Here is a 27,913-nt window from a genome sequence, read left to right on the forward strand (position 1 = left end):
CCATTCCCGCCACAGATGCTGCCTGACCCGCTGGGTTCTTCCAGCACTCTGTGCTTTTGCTCAGGATTCCTGCACTTGCATTTCCTTCCCCCCACTGCTCCCCATTTCACTGGGCTCTCAGAGATTTGAACAGGAGCAGCCAGCCTGCAATTATTTTTGCCCTGGACTTAAGCTGCAGACGGAGGCCCCCTGAATCAAAGAGGGAACTAAATCAAAGCCACTATTAATATGAAATATGATCCATGCACTGTTTTGCCAGCAGGCTTTATACAATGCAGATGCTGTGCTTCCCCCCATCTCTTCTATATAAATGCTGTGCATCTCACAGCCTGTAGTCGCTGCTGCCTTCTAGGCTGCACTGATCCGGGCTGCACAGTGGCGCAGTGGGCAGAGCTGCTCTCTCACACAGCGCCGGAGACCCAGCTCCGATCCCGAAACCCGGGCGCTGTCTGCGTGTGGAGTTTGCACGTTCTCCGCGTGACCGCGCGGGTTTCCCTCCAATGTGCTCCGGTTTCCTCCCGCGTCCCAAAGCCGTGCGGGTTTGAGGGTGAATCGACCCTCTGTGAATTGTCCCTAGCGTGTAGGGAGTTAATGAGGAAGTGGGATAACATAGAACTAATGTGAACGGGAATGGAGAAACTCAGCGGGTGCGGCAGCATCTATGGAGCGAAGGAAATAGGCAACGTTTCGGGCCAAAACGCTTCTTCAGACCTAAGGAAATAGGCAATGTTTCGGGCCAAAACGCTTCTTCAGACCTAAGGAAATAGGCAACGTTTCGGGTCGAAACCCTTACGGGTTTCGGCCCGAAACGTCGCCTATTTCCTTCGCTCCATAGATGCTGCCGCACCCGCTGAGTTTCTCCAGTATTTTTGTCTACCTACTTGTCTTCGGAGTGTGGGAGGAAACCGGAGCACCCGGAGAAAACCCACGTGGTCACAGGGAGATCGGCCCGAAACGTTGCCTATTTCCTTCGCTCCATCGATGCAGCCGCGCCCGCTGAGTTTCTCCAGCATTGTCGTCTACCGTCGAGTCTCCGGCGTCTGCAGTTCCTCCTTGAACATAACGTCAACGGGTGATCGCTGGTCGGCACGGGCTCGGTGGGCTGAAGGGCCTGTTTCCGTGCTGTATCTGTAAACCCAACCAAACTAAACTAGATAGATAGATAGATAGATAGATAGATAGATAGATAGATAGATAGATAGATAGATAGACAGATAGATAGATAGATAGATAGATAGATAGATAGCCTTTTATTGTCATTCAGACCGAAGTCTGAACAAAATTGCAGCAGTCATACATATAATACAATACAATAAAACAACAATAAACACATATTAACATCCACCACAGTGAGTCCTGACTTTGTGCTGTCTGTGTGGAGTTTGCATGTTCTCTCTGTGAGCGTGTGGGTTTCCGCCGGGTGCTCCGGTTTCCTCCCACATTCCCAAAGACGTGTGGGTTTGCAGGCTAATTGGCCTTTGTAAAAATTGTCCCTAGTGTCCATAATAAACCAATACCATAGACAATGAAAGTAGACTAAACTAAACTTAACTAAGGAGATGCAAAGAACTGTTTGCAACATAACATTGATGGCTGGCATGGACTCAGTGGGCTGAAGGGCCTGATTCTTGCCGCATCCCTAAACTAAACAAATACCAAGGACAGTTGTTGAACGTCGAGAAGACACTTCATATAATAGTTTGCCCTTTTCATCTGCTTGAACATAATTCATTCAGAAACAAAGCAAACTGGAGCCAGAACTCTGCGACCCTGGTGATCCTGGCTGCTACTGGAACGGCTTTTATTCATTTTAAAGAAGGATGAGGCGAGACCAGGAGAAGTCATCTCCATCTGTCTCATATACAAGTCCCACAATGCACAGAGGGGCGGCATGGTGGCGCAGCGGGTAGAGCTGCTGCCTCACAGTGCCAGAGACCCTGGTTCAATCCTGACTTTGTGCTGTCTGTGTGGAGTTTGCATGTTCTCTCTGTGAGCGTGTGGGTTTCCACCGGGTGCTCCGGTTTCCTCCCACATTCCCAAAGAGGTGCGGGTTTGCAGGCTAATTGGCCTCTGTAAAAATTGCCCCTAGTGTCCATAATAAACCAATACCATAGACAATAGGTGCAGGAGTAGGCCATTCGGCCCTTCGAGTCAGCACCACCATTCAATGTGATCATGGCTGATCATCCTCAATCAGTACCCCGTTCCTGCCTTCTCCCCATATCCCCTGACTCCGCTATCTTTAAGAGCCCAATCTAGCTCCCTCTTGTAAGCATCCAGAGAACCGGCCCCCACCGCCCTCTGAGTAAGAGAATTCCACAGACTCACCACTCTCTGTGAGACTGCAACAACCAGGTTCAGGAATAGCTACTTCCCCACAGCCATCAGGCTATTAAACCTGGCTCGGACAAAACTCTGATTATTAATAACCACTTTCTGTTATTTGCACTTTACCAGTTTATTTATTCATGTGTGTATACATTTATATCATGGTATATGGACACATTTATCTGTTCTGTAGTCAATGCCTACTATTTTCTGTTGTGCTGAAGCAAAGCAAGAATTTCATTGTCCTATACAGGGACACATGACAATAAACTCACTTGAACTTGAACTCCAGAGTGTACAAGCCCAGCTGCTCCATTCTCTCAGCATCAGCAATACAGATCCCAATTCTTCATAAACATAAAGTGCTGGAGTAACTCAGCGGGTCAGACAGCATCTTGGGACAAAAGGAACAGTTAATGTTTCCGGTCGAGACCCTTCTTCACACCCAAAAGGTCACCTGTTGCTTTTCTCCAGAGATGCTGCATGTCCCGCTGAGTTACTCCAGCTTTTTGCGTCCATCTTCGGTTTAAACCAGCACTTGCAGTTCCTTCCTGTATGTCCCAAATCTGAAGGATTAACTGAAGAAGCTGATTCTTGACTCATCGCAGCTTGTGATGTGTTCTTGTGCACTGACGACAACTATGGCCATGTTTGCTACTGAGACCGACCCTCCCCCCCCCCCCCCCCCCACTAATGTGAACTAAGGCACTTTGTGGGCTGTGAGGCTGAACCTCATAAAGAGATATTGTGTCAGATAGTCCAATATTTGATCGGAGATAGGCACAAACAGCTGGAGTAACTCAGCGGGACGGGCAACATCTCTGGAGAGAAGGAATGGGTGACATTTCAGGTCGAGACCCTTCTTCAGACTGGTTAGGGATAAGGGAAAGGAGAGATATAGACAATAGACAATAGGTGCAGGAGTAGGCTATTCGGCCCTTCGAGCCGATTCTCTCAGATTCAGATTCAGATTCAATTTTAATTGTCATTGTCAGTGTACAGTACAGAGACAACGAAATGCTTCTCTCCAGAGAAGCTGCCTGTCCCGCTGAGTTACTCCAGCTTTAAGTGTCTATTTTCGGTTTAAACCAGCATCTGCAGTTCCTTCCTACATATTTGCTGGTGCCTGCCTGCGCCAGGGCAGTGGAATGGGAGGATGTGGAAATATGCCGGGGAGTGATGGGAGCAACACAAACGCTGCATTCTGTGGCTCTGGTCCAAGGTTGTACTGAAGCCTCTGTACCTTGTTATCCATTAACGCGCTCCTCCAGCGCTGAAATCTGCACCCTGTGTGACACCACATGAGTTCTCCAGCTCAAACATTGCAGAGAGAGCACAGACGGGGCGACACGGCGCCAGAGACCTGGGTTCGATCCTGACTACGGGCGCTGTCTGTACGGAGTTTGTACGTTCTCCCCGTGACTTGCGTGGGTTTTTCCCGGGAGCTCCTGTTTCCTCTCACACTCCAAAGACGTGCAGGTTTGTGGGTTAATTGCCTTGGTAAAATTGTATGTCGGAGAGTGAGTGTGAGTGTGTGTGTGCGGGGATCACTGTTCGGCAGGGACTCGGTGAACCAAAGGCCCTATTTCACGCTGCATCTCCAAACTAAAAACTAAGATGCAGCCACAGGAAACGGCCAAAAGATCAGATTATAAATATGATTGGCACCAGAGTGGTGGATTAAGGTTGAAATCCTAGCTCACGCTGTATGGGATGTCTAGGAGTGGGAACCCTGCCTGCGTCAGCACAGCGGCTGATTTAGTTCCACAGTGCTGCAATTGTTTACAGTCACTGGGTGTTTGAAAAGCTAACACTGCCATCACTGTGAAGACCGATGGAGGAAGGGAGCGTCTCTTGATTTTGAACAAACATTTTATCTTGAAGATGGACATACAGGAGTAACTCAGCGGGCCGGGCAGCATCTCCAGAGAAAAAGAACAGGAGATGTATTGGGTCGGGAGTGAAAGTAGAGGTGAGGGTGGAATAAACTGGAGGCGAGGAAAAGCCAAAACAAATCGGGGCTGGCAAACAAATGACCTCAGGAAGGGTGGAGCCCACAATGGCTCATTGTTGGCTGGGGAAGGTGACAATTCCCCTCGCTCCCCCCTCCCCCCCCCCACCCTCCATCTCTACATTCAGATGAACAACAACACTAAAGTAAAAAAGACTCTGAACTGCATGGCCTGGCATCAGACTGAAAGATTCACCATTTAGAAGCAATGTTTTGTGCACAAATTTTAACCCATTGCCCAGTTTCTGATTATGATTGCAGTAAAAAAAAAAAACAGTTGCTTAATTACAATGTTGAAAGCTTACCCTGGGCTTGCATTCACTGGAATTTAGCAAGATGAGATGAGATCTTATAGAAAGATATAAAATTCTTAAGGGATTGGACAGGCTAGATGCGGGAAAAATGTTCCTGATGTTTGGGGAAGTCGAGAAACAGTGGGGGGGGGGGGGGGTCACAGTTTAAGAATAAGGGGTAAGGCCTTTTTAGGACTGAGATGAGGGAAAAAAAAATTCACCCAGAGAGTTGTGAATCTGTGGAATTCTCTGCCACAGAAGGCAGTGGAAGCCGATTCACTGGATGTTTTCAAGAGAGAGTAATGCCCCTGTTCCACTTAGGCGATGTTTTAGGCGACTACAGGCGACTAGGCCGTTGCCACATGGCCTGTATGGTCGTGAGTAGTCTCTTCAGTCGCCCAAAGAATCGGAGCGTTTTTCTGGTCGCCGCTGGATATTGAAATATTTAAAACTTTTCGATGACAGTCGGTAACAGTTGGCTCGTCGCCAATCAGCGTAGCGTGACTTCTCCTGACGTAGGTGCTGTCGTAAGTTGTCGCCAGGTGACGTGGGTTGTCGCGGGCGCTGACTTCGGTGAATTCCGTTGGCAACTACCTACGTCAACCGGTGACAGGTACCGGCCACTGAATTGGCTTACCTTGACATAGCTTGTTGTAGGTGTGGTCGTAGGTGGACGTCCTAATGGGTCGCCAGTTGTCGGTAGCTTGCCGTAGCGTGACGTTGAACAGGTGGAAGGTTGTTGTAGACATTGTCGTGGACATTATCAAAGGGGGGGGGGGGGAAGGGAGGGGTCCAGTAGCCAGTTTTACGGCGACCTGCTACGACTATGACAGTAGCCGGTAGTCCCCGAAAACATCGCCTAAGTGGGACAGGCCCTTAAGATTTAGCTGTTAGAGCTAAAGGAATCATGGGATATGGGGAAAAAGCAGGAACGGGGTACTGATTTTAGATGATCAGCCATGATCATATTGAATGGCGGTGCTGGCTCGAAGGGCCGAATGGCCTACTCCTGCACCTAATTTTCTACGTTTCTACTAGCTTTTCATTCATGAGTGGAACGATATTCCCCTGGACACTGTCATGAATGTTTCACTGTTTCTCAGAAACACTTCCATTGCACAAGCACATCGCAGGGAACACTCACTAAAAGTACTAATAAGCTTAACGGAAATTAACCTCTTAAAGCAAAGGTCTTGTGTGGCAATCAGTGTGATTCATCTTGCAGGGCAAGAACAGGAACTATACGGTTTATTCACACACCATCTGTAGACATTAATCAAAAATCATTCTGGGAACGAACGCACTAGGATGCCACTCCCGTGGCTAATCTTTAACTCTCGTCCAATTATTGATAGAAAATATCTGCCGCGACAGACCAGTGACCACGGGCAGTGGAGCAATAAAGACCCACCGAAGATAGGCACAGAGTGCTGGAGTAACTCAGCAGTATCTCTGGAGAAAGGGAATAGGTGCTGTTTTCGGTCGGGACCCATCATGGTGAAGGGCTACAACCCGAAGTTTTCTCCACAGATGCTGCCTGACCCGCTGAGTTACTCCAGCACTCTGTGAAACGTCACCTATCCATGTTCTCCACAGATGCTGCCTGACCCGCTGAGTTACTCCAGCACTCTGTGAAACGTCACCTATCCATGTTCTCCACAGATGCTGCCTGACCCACTGAGTTACTCCAGCACTCTGTGAAACGTCACCTATCCATGTTCTCCACAGATGCTGCCTGACCCACTGAGTTACTCCAGCACTCTGTGAAACGTCACCTATCCATGTTCTCCGCAGAACAAGGGGTCACAGTTTAAGGACAAGGGGGAAATCCTTTAGGACCGAGATGAGAATCTCTGAATCTCTGGAACTCTCTGCCACAGAAGGTAGTTGAGGCCACTTCATTAGCTATATTTAAGAGGGAGTTAGATGTGGACCTTGTGGCTAAAGGGATCGGGGGTATGGAGAGAAGGCAGATACAGGATACTGAGTTGGATGATCAGCCACGATCATATTGAATGGCGGTGCAGGCTCGAAGGGCCAAATGGCCTACTCCTGCACCTATTTTCTATGTTTCTATGTTTCTATGTTTCTATGCTGCCTAACCCACTGAGTTACTCCGGCAGTTAGTGTTTATCTTTGGTACGGTGGGGCAGCAGGTCGAGCAGCTACGACACGGCTCCAGACGCCGGGGGTTCGATCCAGACCTCGGCTGCTGCCTCTGTCGTGTGTATGCCCGATCTCCCAGTGGCCGCGTGGGTTTCATCCGGGCGCTCCGGTTTCCTCCCACATCCCAAAGACGTGGTGTGGGTTTGTAGGTTAATCGGCCCTCTGTAAATTGCCCCTAGTGTGTGAGGAGTGGATGAGAATGTGGGATAACATAGAACTAGTGGTCAGTGCGGACTCGGTGGGCCGAAGGGCCTGTTTCCATGCTGTATCTCTAAACTAAACTAAACCAATCCTAACCCAGTGGTTCTTTGACTTGCAGGTCGGATATATGGGGTCCAGCGACTGACATCAATGGCGATTTAAAATGATTCCACCAGCTTCTCCGAATTAATCTGACTAAGGTGGGTGAGCCTGAAATATCCTTGCTTTGAAAAATGAGAGACAAAATGCTGGAGTAACTCAGCGGGTCAGGCTGCATCTGTGGAGGAAAGGAATAGATGATGTTTCGGGTCATGACCACTTAGCAATTCCAACAGTACAGCTTTTGTTCTGAAGATAAGACTCAAAAAGCTGGAGTAACTCAGCAGCGTCTCTGGGGAGAAGGGATGGGTGACCCTTCTTCAGTCTGCTTTTTTTTCTGGATGTATACTTGGAACATAGAACTTAGAACAGTGCAGCACAGGAACAGGCCCTTCGGCCCGCAATGTCCGTGCCGAACATGATGCCAAGACCAACTCTTATCTGCCTGCACGTGATCCATATCCCTCCACTCCCTGCATATCCGTGTGCCCATCCAAAAGTCTCTTAAATGCCACTATCATATCTGCCTCCACCACCAACCCTGGCAGAGGAAGCCATTGAGAAAGGGACAATATGACATTTAAAAGACATTTGGCCTACTTGGGAAAGCCATTTAGAATGGAGACGAGGGAACATTTGTTCACACAGAGAGTTGTGAGTGTGTAGAATTCTCTGCCTCAGAGGGCAGTGGAGGCCGGTTCTCTGGATACTTTCAAGCGAGAGCTAGATAGGACTCTTAAAGACAGCGGTATCTGGGGATATGGGGAGAAGGCAGGAACGGGGTACTGATTGGGGATGATCAGCCATTATCGCATTGAATGGCGGTGCTGGCTCAAAGGGCTGAATGGCCTACTCCTGCACCTACTGTCTATATTGTCTATTTACTTATCTGTTTGTATTTTTTAATATATGTTTATATTATATTGTTATTGTTTATTGTGGGTTTATAATGAGTACCATGTTTACATCTGTTATGCTACTGCAAGTAAGAATTTTGTTGATCCCTTTTGGGGCATTTGACAATAAAACACTCTTGACACGTACGTGGATGGCAAAGGTTGAGAGGGAAATGGGCCAAATACGAGCAAATGGGACAAGCTTAGATGGGCACCATGGTCAGCATTGGAAGACCTTGTTTCCATGCTGTGAGACTCAATGACCGAACCCGATCATTATTTCCCCCTGTTCTCGCCTTTTTCAGGTGTCCACCCACTCCTGTCAATTAATTGTCTCATCGCAACTTGCGGTAACATCAAGTTATGGTAACGGAAGAAGGGTCTCGACCCGAAACGTCACCCATTCCTTCTCTCCAGAGATGCTGCCAGTCCCGCTGAGTTACCCCAGCATTTTGTGTCCATGTTATGGTGACATCCCTCCATTCCGGGCCAAACAAAATGTCTATAAAAGTCTCTCTTGAATTCCTTGCTGTATCTCCAGTGTCCATCCCACTGAGATCCTTCTATAATCCCGTAAACGCCAATCAGGACCGTCCCCTCAATCTCACCTTTGCAAAGAAAAATAATCACAATTTGCCTATTTGGGATGGAAAACAGCCTCGGTCGGGTCTGACTGATTTCACTAAATGGGCTTGCTTTATCTCATCCAAATAACCCTACGGAAATCGTAATTAGTCCATCAGCATGGGTATCATGCTTCGAAGAGGAATCAATGAGGTTTTCTACAGCAGGTCGCTTGCATCGTAAATATTTCACAGCAGCAGTCCCATGAGAGTCACGCGGGTGCCAGCAGTAGGTTATCTTCCAGCTTCAACCCTCATCCAACAGCTCAAGAGGCACTTGACCTAACCCATGCCCAGCTTACACTAGAGGACCCAGACGATGGATGCAAGCTCGCTACTCCTTAAAGATCCTTAAGGATAACATGCATTTAGTAAAGTGTAGGAAGGAACTGCAGATGCTGGTTTACTCCGAGGAATGACACAAAATGCTGGAGTAACTCAGCGGGAGAGGCAGCATCTCTGGAGAGAAGGGTTGAGCCCCTTCTTCCCATCTCGACCCGAAGCGTCACCCATGCATTTATTAAAAGTGTTTTAAACATAGTTAAACATCTCCCGATGGCTTATTAGTAAACTCATCCACAAGAGATGGTGGCATAAAGTTGTGGAGTAACTCAGCAGGTCTGGAGCATCTCTGGCGATCACGAACAGGTGACGTTTCTGGTTGGGATCCTTCAGAAAGACCCATGTTTGGTAGGAGGTGATGAGGTGAGGTTTCAGGTCGGCACCCTTCTTCAGACTGAAACGTCACCTATCCATGTTCTCCACAGATGCGGTCTGACCCGCTGAGTTACTCCAGCACTCTGTGAAACTTCACCTATCCATGTTCTCCACAGATGCTGCCTGACCCGCTGAGTTACTCCAGCACTCTGTGAAACGTCACCTATCCATGTTCTCCACAGATGCTGCCTGACCCACTCAGTTATGGTGCAGCAGCATCTATGGAGCTAAGGAAATAGGCAACGTTTCGGGCAGAAATTCTTCTGGAAATAGGCAACGTTTTGGGCCGAAACCCATAAGGGTTTCGGCCCGAAACGTTGCCTATTTCCTTAGCTCCATAGATGCTGCCTGACCCGCTGAGTTACTCCAGCACTCTGTGAAACGTCACCTATCCATGTTCTCCACAGATGCTGCCTGACCCGCTGAGTTACCCCAGCACTCTGTGAAACGTCACCTATCCATGTTCTCCACAGATGCTGCCTGACCCGCTGAGTTACTCCAGCACTCTGTGAAACGTCACCTATCCATGTTCTCCACAGATGCTGCCTGACCCGCTGAGTTACTCCAGCACTCTGTGAAACGTCACCTATCCATGTTCTCCACAGATGCTGCCTGACCCACTCAGTTATGGTGCAGCAGCATCTATGGAGCTAAGGAAATAGGCAACGTTTCGGGCCGAAATCCTTCTGGAAATAGGCAACGTTTCGGGCCGAAACCCTTACGGGTTTCGGCCCAAAACGTTGCCTATTTCCTTAACTCCATAGATGCTGCCTGACCCGCTGAGTTACTCCAGCGCTCTGTGAAACGTCACCTATCCATGTTCTCCACAGATGCTGCCTGACTCGCTGAGTTACTCCAGCACTCTGTGAAACGTCACCTATCCATGTTCTCCACAGATGCTGCCTGACCCGCTGAGTTACCCCAGCCCTCTGTGCCTCGTTTGCTCTTGTTGTTAATCATAGTGACTGAGCGAGAGACAGTGTTGCAACTGCCCGCCTTATTTTATCAGAAGTAATGTGCGTACAAATATATATTTCAAGTAACAAGAGTCTAAAAGGGAAGATCAGGGCAGGGTTCTGAGTGTGCTAACAGGCAAAAGAACAAAAACACTTTGTACTTTGAGGTATGTAACATCCCCGCGTTTGAAATCTAACACCACTGCTGACGATTTAACAGAATTATGCAGCGTGATATTGGAAAGTTCCACTGCCGAGCCACTGTCACATCGACGTCCACCTGAGTTTCATATTGTTCACCTCCAAATAGAAATGTTCTTACAAAATTCTTAAGGGGTTGGACAGGCTAGATGCAGGAAGATTGTTCCCGATGTTGGGGAAGTCCAGAACAAGGGGTCACAGCTTAAGGATAAGGGGGAAATCCTTTAAAACCGAGGTGAGAAGAACCTTTTTCACACAGAGAGTGGTGAATCTCTGGAACTCTCTGCCACAGAGGGTAGTTGAGGCCAGTTCATTGGCTATATTTAAGAGGGAGTTAGATGTGGCCCTTGTGGCCAAGGGGATCAGGGGGTATGGAGAGAAGGCAGGTACGGGATACTGAGTTGGATGATCAGCCATGATCATATTAAATGGCGGTGCAGGCTCGGAGGGCCGAATGGCCTACTCCTGCACCTAATTTCTATGTTTCTATGTTTCTATGTTTCTTCCCTTCTGCCCAAATTTCAATCATTGAGAAGTTAAGCCATGGGTTTTAAACACATTTGGTAGAGATTTATCATCTGCCAAGTTCATGGTTTACATCGAAAAACCTATGGTCGATGGTCAGAATGGACTGGGTGGGCCGAAGGGCCTGTTTCCACACTGTATCAACGATTCAATGATATGGAATTAAATAGGCTGTCATTTAATTCCATATCGTTGAGTCGTTGATAGATACAGCATGGAATCACCATGCTGACCATTGAACACACGCTTTCCATGTAAGCCCCATTTTCTCATCCACTTGGGCTGAGACACGTTGATCACGCCTCTTGTAACAAACCCATTATCCTGGAACCAGCTTGTGAATCTTCACTGCTCTTCCTCGATTGCAAATATATCATGTTCATAAGCAGAATAAGGCCATTCTGCCCATCAAGTCTATATGGCTTATCTATCTCTCCCTCCTAAAACCTATTCTCGCCACATAACCTATGACACCCGTACTAATCAAGAATCTATCTATCTCTACCTTAAATATATCCATTGACTTGGCCTCCACATCCTTCTGTGGCAAATAATTCCACAGATTCACCACCCTCTGACTAAAGAAATTCCTACTCATCTCCTTCCAAAACTAACGCCCTGTAATTCTGAGGCTATGCCCTCTAGTCCTAGACTCTCCCACCAGTGGAAACATCCTCTCCACATCCACTCTATCCAAGCCTTTCATAATTCTGTACGTTTCAATGAGGTCCCCCCTCATTCTTCAAAACCCCAGTGAGTACAGGCCCAGTGCCATCAAACGTATGTTAACCTTCTTAGGTGGTTAATCCTTCTTAGATGAGACCAAAGCAGTGCACAACACACCGGGCAGGGTGTCACCGAGACCCTATGCTATTGCACACGCTCAGCTTTACTCCTGCACTCAAACCCTCGAGTAATAGAGGCCAACATGCCATTTGCCTTCCTAATCAGACGCAACACTTGAAAGTAACTTGTGTAGAAGGTCATTGACACCATCCAAGCTCTTTGCCGCCTAGATAGAGTGGATGTGGAGAGTGTTGAAGAAGGAACTGCAGATGCTGGAAAATCGAAGGTAGACACAAATGCTGGAGAAACTCAGCGGGTGCGGCAGCATCTATGGAGCGAAGCAAATAGGCGACGTTTCGGGCCGAAACCCTTCTTTAGACTGAACTTTCTTCAGTCTGTAGAAGGGTTTTGGCCAGAAACGTCGCCGATTTCCTTCGCTCCGTAGATGCTGCCGCACCCGCTGAGTTTCTCCAGCGCTTTTGTCTACCGTGGATGTGGAGAGGATGTATCCAGTAGTGGGAGGGTCTACGACCACAGGTCACAGCCTCAGAATAAAGGAGGAATCTTTAGTATGGGGTTGAGGAAGCATTGAGGAAGAATCACCTTGAGGAGTTTTTGGAGTGGAGCTCAGGTGGTTAATCCCACAATAAACTACAGTTGTTGGCCTACAAAAAAACAACTCAAAGTGCTAGAGTAACTCAGCAGGTCAGGCAGCATCTCTGGAGGTAGACAAAATTGCTGGAGAAACTCAGCGGGTGCAGCAGCATCTATGGAGCGAAGGAAATAGGCAACGTTTCGGGACGAAACCCTTCTTCAGACTGAAGAAACGTTGCCTATTTCCATAGATTCGACCCGAAACATTGCCTATTTCTTTCATTCCATAGATGCTGCTGCACCCGCTGAGTTCCTCCAGCACTTTTGTCTGCCTTCGATTTTCCAGCATCTGCAGTTCCTTCTTCAACAGCATCTCTGGAGAACTTGGACAGGCAGCGTTTCAGATCAGGACCCTTCCGCGGACATTCTTACTTGGGGGACGAGTAGCAGTGTCCCGACCTGAAACATCACCTGTCCATGTTCTCACGACAAGCTGCCTGACCCGCTGAGTTACTCCAGCACTTTGGGTCTCTTTTTGCAGACCAAACACCTCCAGTTCCTTGTTTCTGCTAGACGTTTTGTGCATTAATTTGTGTCGGAAGGAACAGCAAGCAGATGCTGGTTTGTGAATTAATTCCCTTGACTGAGACTTGTACTGTTGTATTGAAACCACAGCTGCACTTGGCCTTTAGATGAATGTGGCCCAGTAGGTAGCCAGCCCACTTGTCTCAGAGTCAGAAGGTTGTGGGTTCAAATCCCATTCCAGCACTTGACCACAAAACCTTGGCTGACACTCCCAGCCTAATTTTGGACAGCGTGCAGCTTTGCAGTTCTGGTCTTTAGAATTTCATATCAGATGAATGAGAAAGATTCCGTAAACACTATCTTTAGCTGAAGCAATGTGACCGGGGCAGGATTTATCCTTAAGTCAACATTTTGAAACTAGATAGACAATTTAGAACAGGTGCAAGAGTAGGCCATTCGGCCCTTTGAGCCAGCACCGCCATTCAATGTGATCATGGCTGATCATCCACAATCAGTACCCCGTTCCTGCCTTCTCCCCATATCCCCTGACTCCGCTATCTTTAAGAGCCCTATCCAGCTCTCTCTTGAAAGTATCCAGAGAACCGACCTCCACCGCCCTCTGAGGCAGAGAATTCCACAGACTCACAACTCTCTGTGAGAAAATTATCTCTGATAATGATCACACTCGTACATTGGGATTTGTAATGAGCCAATTGGTAACCGTAATTACGATAGGATGGAACTTTATTTAATCCAGGAGGGAAAGTTGATCTGCCGACAGTCATAAAACACAAGGTACAGGCAGCTGCTGGAAAGAAGGAATGGGTGACATTTCGGGTCGAGACCCTACTTCTGGTGTAACGCAGCCTGTCCCACTGAGTTACACCAGCTTTTCGTGTCTATCTTCCTTTGAAGTAATCCCTACTTCACACATTTCAGTGAAAACAACAAGGATTTAGTTCCCAATCTCAAATCCACAGAATAGATAGCTAATCCACTGGATTTGCTGAAGATAGGGTACTAGTTCCAACGAAAACACTGTCTCCCTAGATCATTGCACAGAACATTTTGTAACTACATTGAATATAGAGTTAAAAAATATCTTAATATGCACTGCACATTTCCTTTAAGGCAAAGATATCCATCCTGCAGGCTCGGAGACAAAATGTCCCTCACACTGACTAAAGACCTATTCAACTAAATTGCTCATATTGTACTCTTTCTTACAAAGGGTGGTGGGTGTATGGAACGAGTTGAAGAGAGGAGGTCGTTGAGGCAGGGACTATGGCAACATTTGGGCAGCAATTAGACAGGTACATGGATAGGACAGGTTTAGAGAGATATGGGCCAAACGCATGCAAGTGGGACTTGTGTAGATGGGACATGTTGCTCGGTGTGGGCAAGTTGGGCCAAAGGGCTGTATGACTCTATGAAACATAGAAACATAGAAAATAGGTGCAGGAGTAGGCCATTCGTCCCTTCGAGCTTGCACCGCCATTCAATATGATCATGGCTGATCATCAATTCAATTCAATTCAATTCAATTCAATTCAACTTTAATGTCATTGCACAAATACGAGTATGGGTACAACAAAATGCAGTTTAGCGTCAGTCCGTAGTATAGTGCAATATAGAAATAAAAATAAAAATACAGAATAATCAAACAATAATCGAACAATGTGGACGGAGAGACTGGAGAAGTCTATCAGCGGGACTCCGAGTTCAGCAATGTGATGGTATTATTGTAGAAGCTGTTCCTCATCCTACTGGTACGAGACCTGCATCCAACTCAGTATTCTGTACCTGCCTTCTCTCCATACCCCCTGATCCCTTTAGCCACAAGGGCCACATCTAACTCCCTCTTAAATATAGCTATGACTGTAGCTTGCCTGTAATAAATGCCAACGTGTGGCTTTCCCTCGCAATAACTTGTGCAAGTTAACACTGTGGCCCATACAATGGGGGACATGACCTCCTGGATTGATCAATCTCTCACGGAACCATTTCAGTCCCTTCAGTGGCTGATTGGAATTGGAAGTTGCCTATTATGTAATAATTGTTCAAGTATCATTAGGATTGCTCGATAAGCTAAACTTCAAAGTAGCCACGTTACTTAATGTATTTGTAAACTTAAGGATGGAGAAGGAATCTTTTTGGAGATGACTTGGCTTCTGTAATCACCAATACTACGTGAACTAACGAGCTATCTTCTTAATCAAAATCATGGACTTATATAATTATCGATATCTCCCCTTTCAATCTCACCAGATTTAGTCAGATCATCTCAAACTACTTTTAGTACAGACTACCGTTTGCAACTACTGTACTTAGCTCGCATTTTAGTTATACAGCCGGAAACAGCTAACTTTATAATATAGACCAAAAAGACGCTAATCTAAAATAAAAACAGAAAATATCGGAACTAGTCGAAGGGTCGGGCTGTATTTGGAAGAACAGCATTTTTCAGTTTAGATTTCAGATTTCCAGCATCAGGAGTTTTCTTGATTTTCACAGAAAAGTTAAATAAATATTTTCAAGAGTGTTTAATTGTCATATGTACCAAGGATGAAATTCTTACTTGCCACAGCACAATGGCCTCTGAATGCGATACTAAGAGATAATATATACGGCAATAAATTTGAAAAAAACTCTATAAATTGATTGCCACATTAATTAATGGGTGGCACAGCAGTACAGTTGTAAGGTCAATAGGAATAGGAGTAGAATTAGGCCATTTGGCCCATCTAGTCTATTCTGCCATTCAATCACGGCTGATCTATCTGGCTGAGTTGCTGCCTCACAGCGCCATATACCCGGGTTCGATCCTAACTACTGGTGCTGCCTGTACAGAGTTTGTACAATCTCCCTGTGACCACGTGTGTTTTCTCCAGGTGCTCCGGTTTCCTCCCACACTCCAAAGACAAGTAGGTAGACAAAATTGCTGGAGAAACTCAGCGGGTGCGGCAGCATCTATGGAGCGAAGGAAATCGGCAACGGGTTTCGACCCGAAACGTTGCCTATTTCCTTAGGTCTAAAGAACGGTTTCGGCCCATAACGTTGCCTATTTCCTTCGCTCCTTAGATGCTGCCGCACCCGCTGAGTTTCTCCAGCAATTTTGTCTACCTTCGATTTTCCAGCATCTGCAGTTCCTTCTTGAACACCAAAGACATTTTACTAGAATGTTGCCTGGGTTTCAGCAACTATGTTACAGAGAAAGGTTGAACATGTTAGGGCTTTATTCTTAGGAGCGCAGAAGGTTAAGGGGGGACTTGATAGAGGTCTTTAAAATGATGAGAGGGATAGACAGAGTTGACGTGGATAAGCTTTTCCCACTGAGAGTAGGAAAGATTCAAACAAGAGGACATGACTTGAGAATTAAGGGACAGAAGTTTAGGGGTAACATGAGGGGGAACTTCTTTACTCAGAGAGTGGTGGCTGTGTGGAATGAGCTTCCAGTGAAGGTGGTGGAGGCAGGTTCGTTTTTATCATTTAAAAATAATTTGGATAGTTATATGGACGGGAAAGGTATGGAGGGTTATGGTCTGAGCGCAGGTGTATGGGACTAGGGGAGAATACGTGTTCGGCACGGACTAGAAGGGTTGAGATGGCCTGTTTCCATGCTGTAACTAAACTAAACTAAACGTTCACCAGAAGACAGACACAAGATGCTGGAGTAATTCAGCGAGACGGGCAGCATCTCCAGAGAGAAGGAATGGGTGACATTTTGGGTCGAGACCCTTAAACCAGCATCTGCAGTTCCTTCTTACACACTAAATGTTCACCAGACAGATGAGGAGGGCTCGGTGTGATTGGGACTTGCGTTTTACTGGAGTTTAGAAAACTTCAAACTTCCTCCTAAAGTCCACCACTACTAAAACCCCTGTCCCACTGTACAAGTTCATTCCAAGAGCTCTCCCGAGTTTGCCCCTGATTCGAACTTGGAGATTTAAGGTAATGGCCGCTCGTCGGTACTCGGGGCTCTCGTGGACATTTTTCAACATGTTGAAAAATCTTCACGAGTCTTCCCGTGCTTACCTGCCATTAGCAAGTCTTCCCGAGTACCTGCCGTTAGCGTTACGAGCCGTTAAGAGACGTCCCCGAGCTCCGACAAACCCGCTACGTTCATTCTCCGTGCTTACCACGAGTTTGATTTTTTTTAAACTCGGGAGAGCTCTTGGAATGAACTCGTACCGTGGGACAGGGGCATTACTCCTTATGCTTCCAGCTGAGGCATGGAAGTCTGTTCACGTTTTCCCATAATCCGATCCATGTTTATTCCCGGAATTTGGGAAGTTGAATATATTACAGACGACAGCTCCGCTAAACGACAGCAGGATGGCGTGGGGAGAGCGGGGAATTGCCGAGGTCAACCATGCCTGTCGGTGACGACCACATACAATGCGCTGGCCTCCGTCATAAATCACCGTGACCCGTTAAAAGTTTCAAAACATCAACACCAGTCCAAGCTCGGAGCTGGAGCTTTCCTTCCTTGCACTTTAGAAAACAACCGCTGTACAAGGGGGGGAGGCACCAAGTCCAAACAGAGAGCTCAGCCCAGTCAACATTCAATAAACTCCTTAGGAAACTTTACAAATCATAAGATGTCCATTATAGGGTGGACACATCCGTTTGCCTGCCATTATTAATTACTTGCTATCGAGACTATAGTCAGAAAACGACAGCATCTTTAGGTATATGTTAACTATTGTCACATGTACCAAGGCACAGTGTAAAGATTTGTTTTATGCCCCATCCAAACAAATCAGATAATACTCGTAAGATCATAAACCATAGGAGCAGCATCAGGCCATTCAGCCCGAGTCTGCTCCGCCATTCAAACATGACTGGTCTATCTCAACCCCATTCTCCTGCCTTCGCCCCATAACCCCTGACACCCGTGCTCATCAAGAATCTATCAAAATAGATAAATTGCTCTTAAAAATAGCAACAAATTCCACAGATTCACCATCCTCATCTCTCCCGAAACTAAGATGCTCTTACTAATGAAGAACCTATCAATCTCCGCTATAAAGATACCCAATGATTTGGCCTCCAAATACTATCAAATCAAACTCATGTATAACTGGGTCAAACAAAGGGGAAGATACAGAGTGCAGAATATAGTTCTCAGCATTGAAGTGCATCAGTTCCTCAGACAAAGTCCAATGTCCGCAATGGGGTAGAGGTGAATCGGACAGTACCCTAGCTTATGGAAGGGCCGTTCAGAAGCCTGATAACAGAGGGGAAGAAGCTGTTCCTGAGTCTGGTGGTGCGGGCTTTCAAGCTTCTGTACCTTCTGCCGGACGGGAGCGGGGAGAAGGAGGAACCAATCTAGTCGGCAACAGACTATTATTCATGTTGGATTTGCGTTTACGTGGGCAAGACTACTCAGCGGGTCAGGCAGCATCTGTGGAGAACATGGATAGGTGACGTTTCACAGAGTGCTGGAGTAACTCAGCAGGTCAGGCAGCATCTGTGGAGAACATGGATAGGTGACGTTTCAGGCCGGGACCCTTCTTCAGACTCGACATTCACCCTTTCTATCCCCACATGATTTTATCCACTTTGCCACTTTGAAGTGACAATGGGTGCTGTATAACTGCTAGTCTCTTAATGAGGGTGGGAAATGTCCCATTGTGAAACTTTCAGTTAAACACATTCAGTGCAGACTGATTCAAGATTCCAGTAAATGCAACCCCACCCCGAACATACCCAGGACGGGCAATTGTGTAAACTTTGCGGGAAACGGGAAAACAATGAGTCTTACGCGTTCCAATTCTGTGGCCTAAAACTGACTGCTCCAGCGTAGCGAAATGGAGCAATCACAATGAGTTCTTTCCTGGTTCCCACCCCCAGACATTCTTTAGACACCGAACTAAAGCTGTATCTTGTGGCTGAATAATCAAGTGACTTATAGTTCTCAAAATAACTTTTTGTGACAAACGCACACTTATATAAAATGTCAGGAAAACAATTCCAAGACTCAAGAGTGTTTAGTTGTCAGTTCAGACAATGTTTAATTGTCGGAAGAAGGTCCCAACCCTATTCCTTTTCTCCAGAGATGCTGCCTGACCCGCTGAGTTACTCCAGCACTCTGTAAAACGTCACCTATCCATGTTCTCCACAGATGCTGCCTGACCCGCTGAGTTACTCCAGCACTCTGTGAAACGTCACCTATCCATGTTCTCCACAGAAGCTGCCTGACCCACTGAGTTAATCCGGCACTCTGCGAAACGTCACCTATCCATGTTCTCCACAGATGCTGCCTGACCCGCTGAGTTACTCCAGCACTCTGTGAAACGTCACCTATCCATGTTCCCCACAGATGCTGCCTGGCCCGCTGAGTTATGGTGCAGCAACATCTATGGAGCAAAGGAAATAGGCAACGTTTCGGGCCGAAACCCTTCTGGAAATAGGCAACATTTCGGGCCGAAACCCGGAAGGGTTTCGACCCGAAACGTTACCTATTCCTTAGCTCCATAGATGCTGCTGCACCCGCTGAGTTACTCCAGCACTCTGTGAAACGTCACCTATCTATGTTCTCCACAGATGCTGCCTGACCCGCTGAGTTACTCCAGCACTCTGTGAAACGTCACCTATCCATGTTCTCCACAAATGCTGCCTGACCCGCTGAGTTACTCCAGCACGTTGTGTCTATCTTTGATAGAGCTTCTTCTGTTCAATGTGGATGCTGGTGCTGATTTTATATATAACTCTGCACTCAACAGTATTTATGATTAATGTATCAAAGGTAGCCAAGATAAGACACAGAGTAACTCAGCGGGTCAGGCAGCATCTCTGGACAAAAGGAATAATTGACGTTTCGGGTCCAAACCCTTCTTCAGATGTCTCGACCCGAACGTCACCCATTCCTTCTCTCCAGACATGCCGCCTGACCCGCTGAGTTACTCCAGCGCTTTGTGTCTATCTTTAGGATAAACTGGCATCCACACTTCCTCTTTACTACATTGTATTCGTGACACACTGCATGTACTGAATAACGGAACAAAGACATTCTTACTTACTGCAGCATAACAGGTCTGTGGACAAAGTACTCATAGATAAGACAATAAAAAAAACATTTGATAAACCAAAAAAAACACACTACTGCCAAACAAAAGTTTGAAGCCCCGAGTACAAGCAAGACAATGAATTCCAGAGTAAAACAACAAGATATTTGAAAGCATTCCTAGAAGCCGAACAATTGAGGGAGAGCTTTGAGGTCTGAGGAGTACAGATTGTTTGCGTTAACAATTGTGAAATCCCCATCACTTCCCAGAATCAACAACAATGTCAGGATTTCCGCAGGCGTTTACGACATTGTGTGTGGGTCCGTATGCTTGCTGCCACTGAGGCAATGCTAAGTGGGAGAGTGGGAGCCGGCTGCAGCCTTCCCGTGGAGTTCAAGGTTTCGAGATTTCAAGGTCAGTTTATTGTCACGTGCACCAGTTAAGGTGCAGGGAAGTTTGAGTTATACAGCCACACGACGTGATAGGCAGCAAGACGCACAACCACATAAAAGTTAACGTAAACATCCACCGCAGTGGATTCCACATTCCTCACTGTGATGGAAGAATAAAGTGCAAACAGCACCAGAGACTCGGGTTCGATCCCGACTGCGGGTGCTGTCTGTACGGAGTTTGCACGTTCTCCCCGTGACCGCGTGGGTTTTCACCGATATCTTCCGTTTCCTCCCACACTCAAAGACATGCAGGTTTGTGTGTGCTTAATTGGCTTGGTGTAAAATGTAAATTGTCACTAGTGTGTGAAGGTTAGTGTTAATGTGCGGGGATCCCTGGTCAGTGTGGACTCGGTGGGCCGAAGGGCCTGTTTCCCCGCTGTATCTCTAAACTAACCTGAACCAAATATTGTTTGATAATAACCTGTAATGTTTTATGATGTTAAAAATGTATATGAATAAGAGGAACTGCTGTAGGTAATGAATTCAAGTGGTTATAAGATAACTATCTTAGCTGTGCATTCACAGGAGTGCAGAGGTCCATCTGGTAGATGCGTGCCAATATTTTAAATTCTCTCATAAAGCTTTCTTCAACTTAACAAATAATAGTAATTTTAATAATTGTTGTTTTGGAACATGTAGGTACATCGCAGTATCTAAGGATTGTGATATAAACCCTAGTGAAACCGAACCATCCCTGTTCCCTCCCACCCATATCCCTTCATATGGCTTCACATTTCTTGCCACTTCTCTCATCTCACGGCTTTTTGTCTTCCTTTATCCACCCATCTGCCAGTAAAATCCACCTCACCTGTATCCACCTATCTCTTGCTAAACTTTGTCCCACCCACCACCTTCTCTTCTAACTTCTCCCCTCTCCTCATCCCCGCCATTACAATCGGTTGAAAGAAGGGTCCTGACCCAAAACGTGGATGATCAGCCATGATCACATTGAATGGCGGCACAGGCTCGAAGGGCCGAATGGCCTATTCCTGCATCTATTGTCTATTGAAACGTCACCAATCCATGTTCTCCACAAATGCTGCCCGACCCGCTGAGTTACTCCAGCACTCTGTGAAACGTCACCAATCCATGTTCTCCACAGATGCTGCCTGACCCGCTGAGTTACTCCAGCACTCTGTGAAAAGTCACCAATCCATGTTCTCCACAGATGCTGCCTGACCCACTGAGTTTTGGTGCAGCAGCATCTATGGAGCAAAGGAAATAGGCAACGTTTCGGGCCGAAACCCTTCTGGAAATAGGCAACGTTTCGGGCCGAAACCCGGAAGGGTTTCGACCCGAAACGTTACCTATTTCCTTAGCTCCATAGATGCTGCTGCACCCGCTGAGTTACTCCAGCACTCTGTGAAAAGTCACCAATCCATGTTCTCCACAGATGCTGCCTGACCCGCTGAGTTACTCCAGCACTCTGTGAAACGTCACCTATCCATGTTCTCCACAGATGCTGCCTGACCCGCTTAGTTACTCCAGCACTATGCGTCTTTTTTGTAACATAAAACCTGTGCAATACACTCCAAGTTTCAAAGAATGACAGGTTTGTGAGCCAAATTGCATATTTAATAGAACTCTGCAATTTTTAATTATTTGTAACTTTTAACACGAACATGAGTAGCCACGAGAACTTGTATTTATATTACATTTTAACGCATAAAGATTTTTCTCCAAAATATCACCCAACACAACTGAACACCAAACCCTTTAGAGTTTTGGGACAAGTGATCAATTGCTGGCTCGAAGTGGTCTGTTTTAAGTTTGGGCTATGAGGGGCGAAAGGCAAGGGGACGTTATGTTCAGAGACAGAGAGAGATCGGCAGTTTTGAACATTTGTAGTATAGCCAACAAAAAATCAAGTGTGTAGGATGAACTGCAGATGCTGGCTTACACCGAAGATAGACACAAATTGCAGGTCAAGGCCCTACTACAGACTGCGTAAATAAAGCATAAATAGTTCAGTGGTACTTCATTGTCACATGTATCTTGGCACAGCAAAATTATTATTTTTGCATACTATTCAGTAAAAATCTCACTACACATAAACACTAACATACCCAGGCACAAAAGTGTACGAATAATAGATTACACTGAGGCATGTAAGTAAAAGCTTTTCATGGTTCCTCTGTACAGTTGACAATAAGAACTAAACTAAACTGAACTAAACTGAATTAAACTAAACTAAACTGAACTAAAGTGACAAACTAAAAATGAACTAAACTAAATTAAACTGAATTGAATTGAACTGAACTAACTAAACACGAAGGAAAAGGCAGAACGGAAATGTAGTTCAAACTCTCCTTGAAAAAATCTGTACATAATTTCCTGTTTGTGAGATAGAGCATTTGGCACCAAAAGGGTTAATTTCTGAAGTTCCAAAAAAAAAATGTTGGCTGCATTGAAAAAACCTGTATCACATTTTGTGAACCAATGGCGTCAAAGTCCACCTCGATCCTGTAATCATTTCTTCAGCTGGTTGTGTTCACCTGACGGTGAGTGAAGGAGTGTGAACATTCCAGTGTGTGGTCTGCCCAGGACAAACTTGGCAACGTTTATCACTCATGTGGAGAGGGAAACACACACAGTGTTGCACCATGCAGCTTATAGCAAGGGATGACAGCGAGATATCATCGTTGAAGTCCCCTCGAACAACCTGCTCCCATTCCAAGTGGTGCCCGTTTAGCCCGTGTTATCGCACGGATTGCAAGACACTGAAGGTGCAGCGACCTCCACTTCCATTCACCCACCACGCCAGTGGGTTAATATAAAATAGTTTTAGCAGCAGCCACTGCCCAGCAGACACTGCAACCAGCTCAGCATGTTTCTGCTTCAGCAAGCAAGAGCATTCACTGAGGTTTGCAAAGTAACCCAGCCTGACAGCGGGCAGGAAATTGAAATGTGGCCTTTGTCCCTTGCGTGTCCTGCCATTGTAAACGGTCTTAGACATCTTGCACAAAAGACCTGTTGGCTTGGCTTTGTTTAACGTTATCAACTGATCCAAATGCCCGGACACTCCCCCACCCAGTCATTACATTGCGTTCTGTGCAGTTCTTCGGGTCCCAGCAGCGCAAGCGATACTTTGTTTGAAGCGCAGTCACTTGTGGCTCCTGTTCCCACCACTTCCAACAGCACAGAAACAGGCCCTTCGACCCAACATGCCCCATCTAGGCTTGTCCTGCCTGCCCCCGTTTGGCCCATATCCCCCTATTCATGCACCTGTCAAGGAATAGATGGGACAGGTTGGTCGGCAGGGACGAGTAGGGCCGAAGGGCCTGTTTCCGTGCTGTATGAGTCTGTGTCGGAGTGCAACTGGTAACGGGAAGATTGGAAAGATGTTAGGCAGTAAATATTTGTGGCGCTAAGTGTTTGCGTCTGGGTGGACAGTTTTGTCACAAACAAACACTTGTCTGGTAAACTCGTTGTGCTGTCTCCGTGGTGGCTGGGGGCCATTAGGGCAGGCGGCCACAAATAAACGGAATGAGCTTTGTCCCTGGGGAGGGCTGCTTCCAGGATTACTTCACCAGCATAAAGTTAGACCACTCGTTTAATAAATGCCAGATATTCTGTTAACCTTTTAATTGGGGTTTATGAGTTGAAGCAGGTTTAGTTTTGTTTCGGGAAGGAACTGCAGATGCTGGTTTAAACCAAAGATAGACACAAAATGCTGGAGTAACTCAGCGGGACAGGCAGCATCTCTGGAGAGAAGGAAATAGGCAACGTTTCGGGCCGAAACCCAAAGGGTTTCGACCCGAAACGTTGCCTATTTCCTTAGGTCTGAAGAAGGGTTTCGGCCCAAAACGTTGCCTATTTCCTTAGGTCTGAAGAAGGGTTTCGGCCCGAAACGTTGCCTATTTCCTTAGGTCTGAAGAAGGGTTTCGGCCCGAAACCCTAGAATGTAGTCGGAGACAGTAAGACTGGTGGGAGAACTGGGAAGGGGGAGGGGATGGAGAGAGAGGGAAAGCAAGGGCTTACTTGAAGTTAGAGAAGTCAATATTCATACAGCTGGGGTGTAAGCTGCACAAGCGAAATATGAGGCGCTGTTCCTCCAATTTGTACTGGGCCTCCTCACTCTGACAATGGAGGAGACCCAGGACAGAAAGGTCAGATTGGGAATGGGAGGGGGAGTTGAAGTGCTGAGCCACCGGGAGATCGGATAGGTCAAGGCGGGACTGAGCGGAGTTGTTCAGCGAAGCCTGCGCTTGGTCTCGCCTGATGAAGAGAAGTTGACACCTGGAACAGCGGATACAGTAGATGAGGTTGGAGGAGGTGCAAGTGGAACCTCTGCCTCACCTGGAAAGACTGTCGTGGTCCTTGGATGGACTCAAGGGGGGAGGTCAAGGGACAGGTGTTGCATTTCCTGCGGTTGCAAGGGAAAGTAGCTGGGGAGGGGGTAGTTTGGGTGGAAGGGACGAGTTGACCAGGGAGTTGCGGAGGGAACGGTCTCTGCGGAAAGCAGAAAGGGGTGGAGATGGGAAGATGTGGCCAGTAGTGGGATCACGTTGGAGGTGGCGAAAGTGTTGGAGGATTATGTGCTGTATGCGATGGCTGATGGGGTGGAAGGTGAGGACAAGGGGGACTCTGACCTTGTTACGAATGGGGGGAAGGGGAGCAAGAGCGGAGCAAGGGATATCGGGGAGACCCTAGTGGGAGCCTCATCTATAATGGAAGAGGGGAACCCCCGTTCCCTAAAGAATGAGGGCAGGTACGGGATACTGAGTTGGATGATCAGCCATGATCATATTGAATGGCGGTGCAGGCTCGAAGGGCTGAATGGCCTACTCCTGCACCTAATTTCTATGTTTCTATGTTTCTATCTCCGATGATCTAGTGTGGAAAACATCTTCCTGGGCGCAGATGCGGCGTAGACGGAGGAATTGGAACGAGGGGATAGAGTCTTTAACCTATAAACCTGTACGTCTTTGGAGTGTGGGAGACAATTGGAGATCTCGTAGAAAAACCCACGCAGGTCACGTGGAGAACGTATAAACTCCGTACAGACAGCACCCGTGGTCAGGATTGAACCCGGGCCTCTGGTGCTGTGAGGCAGCAACTCTACCGCTGCGCCACCGTGCCGCTCCTGAAAGGTTAATATCCTGTTAACCTTTTAATTGGGCTTAATGAGTTGAAGCAAGCCAGTCATAGGGTCATGCAGCATGGAAACAGACCCTTTATACAGCTAGAAAAATAGAGATTTGCGTTTAAGTGATACTCTTCATGAGTGTAGGATGTGGTCCACGATATACATGTGGACTTCTGAACTGTCAACAATGTTGTAATCTAGGAAATGTTTCCGCCTGTTTGCATGAGCAAGCTTCTGTCAATAGCCTGATGGCAATGTCCGGATATGGGCGGTGGCTTAGCGGGTAGAGTTGCTGCCTCACAGCGCCAGAGACCCGGGTTTGATCCTGACGACGGGTGCCATCTGTACGGAGTTTATACGTTCTCCCCGTGACCAGGTGGGCTTTCTCCGGGTGCTCTGGTTTCCTCCCACACTCCAAAGATGTCCAGGTTTGTAGGTTAATTGGCTTCTGTGAATTACCCCTAGTGTGTGTAGGATAGAATGAATGTACAGGTGTTGGACGTAGGCAAAAGTGCTGGAGGAACTCAGCGGGTGCAGCAGCATCTATGGAGCGAAGGAAATAGGCAACGTTTTGGGCCGAAACCCTTCCGGGTTTCGGCCCGAAACGTTGCCTATTTCCAGAAGGTTCGGCCCGAAACGTTGCCTATTTCCTTAGCTCCATAGATGCTGCTGCACCATAACTCGGTGGGTCAGGCAGCATCTGTGGAGAACATGAATAGGTGACGTTTCACAGAGTGCTGGAGTAACTCAGCGGGTCAGGCAGCATCTGTGGAGAACATGGATAGGTGACGTTTCACAGAGTGCTGGAGTAACTCAGCGGGTCAGGCAGCATCTGTGGAGAACATGGATAGGTGACGTTTCACAGAGTGCTGGAGTAACACAGCGGGTCACAGAGTGCTGGAGTAACACAGCGGGTCAGGCAGCATCTGTGGAGAACATGGATAGGTGACGTTTCAGGTCGGGAATCTTCTTCAGATAGATGAATCCCTTCTTCTTCAAATGCCTATCCCTGGTCGAAACAGGTGTTTGTTGGTTGGCGTAGGCTTGGTGATCCGAAGGGCCTGTTTCCACTCAGTATTTACTAAACTAAACTAAACCGATGAAAATTGCAAGGTGCACATTAGATTGCGTCGAGTATTATGTGACAAGTAGGGCAGTAATTTGTCCAGAACGTTTAGAGTAACGTCAATTCTTTCACATTGTTTAGTTTAGTTCAGAGATACAGCGCGGAAACAGGCCCTTCGGCCCACCGAGTCCGCGCCGACCAGCGATCCCCGCACATTAACACTATCCTACACACGCCTATAGCATCGTCAAGCCCCGGTCTCCAGTATGAAGCGGCCGATTTGGGACCTCCTGTGTCCGTCTATCCCGACGTCGGAGTTTTGAGCGCCGCAACGAGAGGGCCGGTACATCGGGCTGTCTGTAGCGGCGACTGCGGAGTGTTCATGGCCCCGACCACGGGTGAACAAAGGAGGAGGACTGGCAGAGTTACTGCCCTCCACCACAGTGAAGAATGTTGATTCCACTGTGCTGGATGTCCATGTTGTATTCTATTGTGTATTGTGTTCTTTTGTTTGTGTGGCTGCATGGTAAATCAAATTCCACTGCCCCGTAACTGGTGCACGTGGCAATCAATGTGAACTTGAACTTGAACAAAGGGTCAATTTACAATTATTTTCAATCGCAAGCCAATTAACTTACAAACTGAACATCCTTAGAGTGCGGGAGAAAACCGAAGATCCACGCAGGTCACGGGGAGAACGTACAGACAGTACCCGTGGTGAGGATGGAACCCGCGTCTCTGGCGCTGTAAGGCAGCAACTCTACCGCTGCACCACCGTGCCACTCTAATCGTCGTAATCAACCTCTGTCAATTGGACAGAGCTGGAGTGGGAGAACAGAAAGCAGGAGCACTTACAACGTGCTCCAATATATTACCGCGGGCGCTGTCTGTACGGAGTTTGCACGTACTCCCCGTGACCTGCGTGGGTTTTCTCCGAGATATTCGGTTTCCCCCCACACTCCAAAGTCATGCAGGTTTGTAGGTTGATTGGCTTGGTATAAATGTAAAATTGTCCGCAGTGTGTGTAGGATAGTGTTAATGTGCGGGGATCACTGGTCGGTGCGGACTCGAAGGGCCGAAGGGCCTGTTTCCGCGCTGTATCTCTAAACTAAACTAAACTAAAGAAGCTGTAAGAAGAAGGGCCCATCTGTTTGAAGAAGGGCCTCGACCCGAAACGTCAGTTTCCAGAAGGGCCTCGACCCGAAACGTCACCTATTCCTTCGCTCCATAGATGCTGCCTCACCCACTGAGTTTCCAGAAGGGCCTCGACCCGAAACGTCACCTATTCCTTCGCTCCATAGATGCTGCCTCACCCGCTGAGTTTCTCCAGCATTTTTGTCTACCTTCGATTTTTCCAGCATCTGCAGTTCTTTCT

The 27,913-nt window shown here is 47.2% G+C and overlaps 2 protein-coding genes across 5 annotated transcripts in view; one reads left to right on the forward strand and one right to left on the reverse strand.

Moving 5' to 3' along the window:
- The window catches only part of LOC129706645 (uncharacterized protein C7orf50 homolog), a 196,586-nt gene that overhangs the window by 47,967 nt on the left and 120,706 nt on the right, over positions 1 to 27,913 (reverse strand). The gene's annotated exons all lie outside the window — the stretch shown is intronic.
- The window catches only part of gpr146 (G protein-coupled receptor 146), a 64,080-nt gene that overhangs the window by 32,479 nt on the left and 3,688 nt on the right, over positions 1 to 27,913 (forward strand). Inside the window, exons 1-3 of one of the 4 annotated variants that reach the window (XM_055651022.1) lie at positions 3,503 to 3,807; positions 7,118 to 7,199; positions 20,201 to 20,345. The gene's annotated coding sequence lies outside the window, so the exon portion shown is untranslated. Of the gene's footprint in view, positions 1 to 3,502; positions 3,808 to 7,117; positions 7,200 to 20,200; positions 20,346 to 20,397; positions 20,636 to 27,913 lie in introns of those variants that run through there. The other 3 variants (XM_055651020.1, XM_055651021.1, XM_055651023.1) reach the window with 3 other exon arrangements.

This window comes from Leucoraja erinacea, chromosome 20 (assembly GCF_028641065.1).
Source record: "Leucoraja erinacea ecotype New England chromosome 20, Leri_hhj_1, whole genome shotgun sequence".
NCBI classification, from domain to species: domain Eukaryota; kingdom Metazoa; phylum Chordata; class Chondrichthyes; order Rajiformes; family Rajidae; genus Leucoraja; species Leucoraja erinaceus.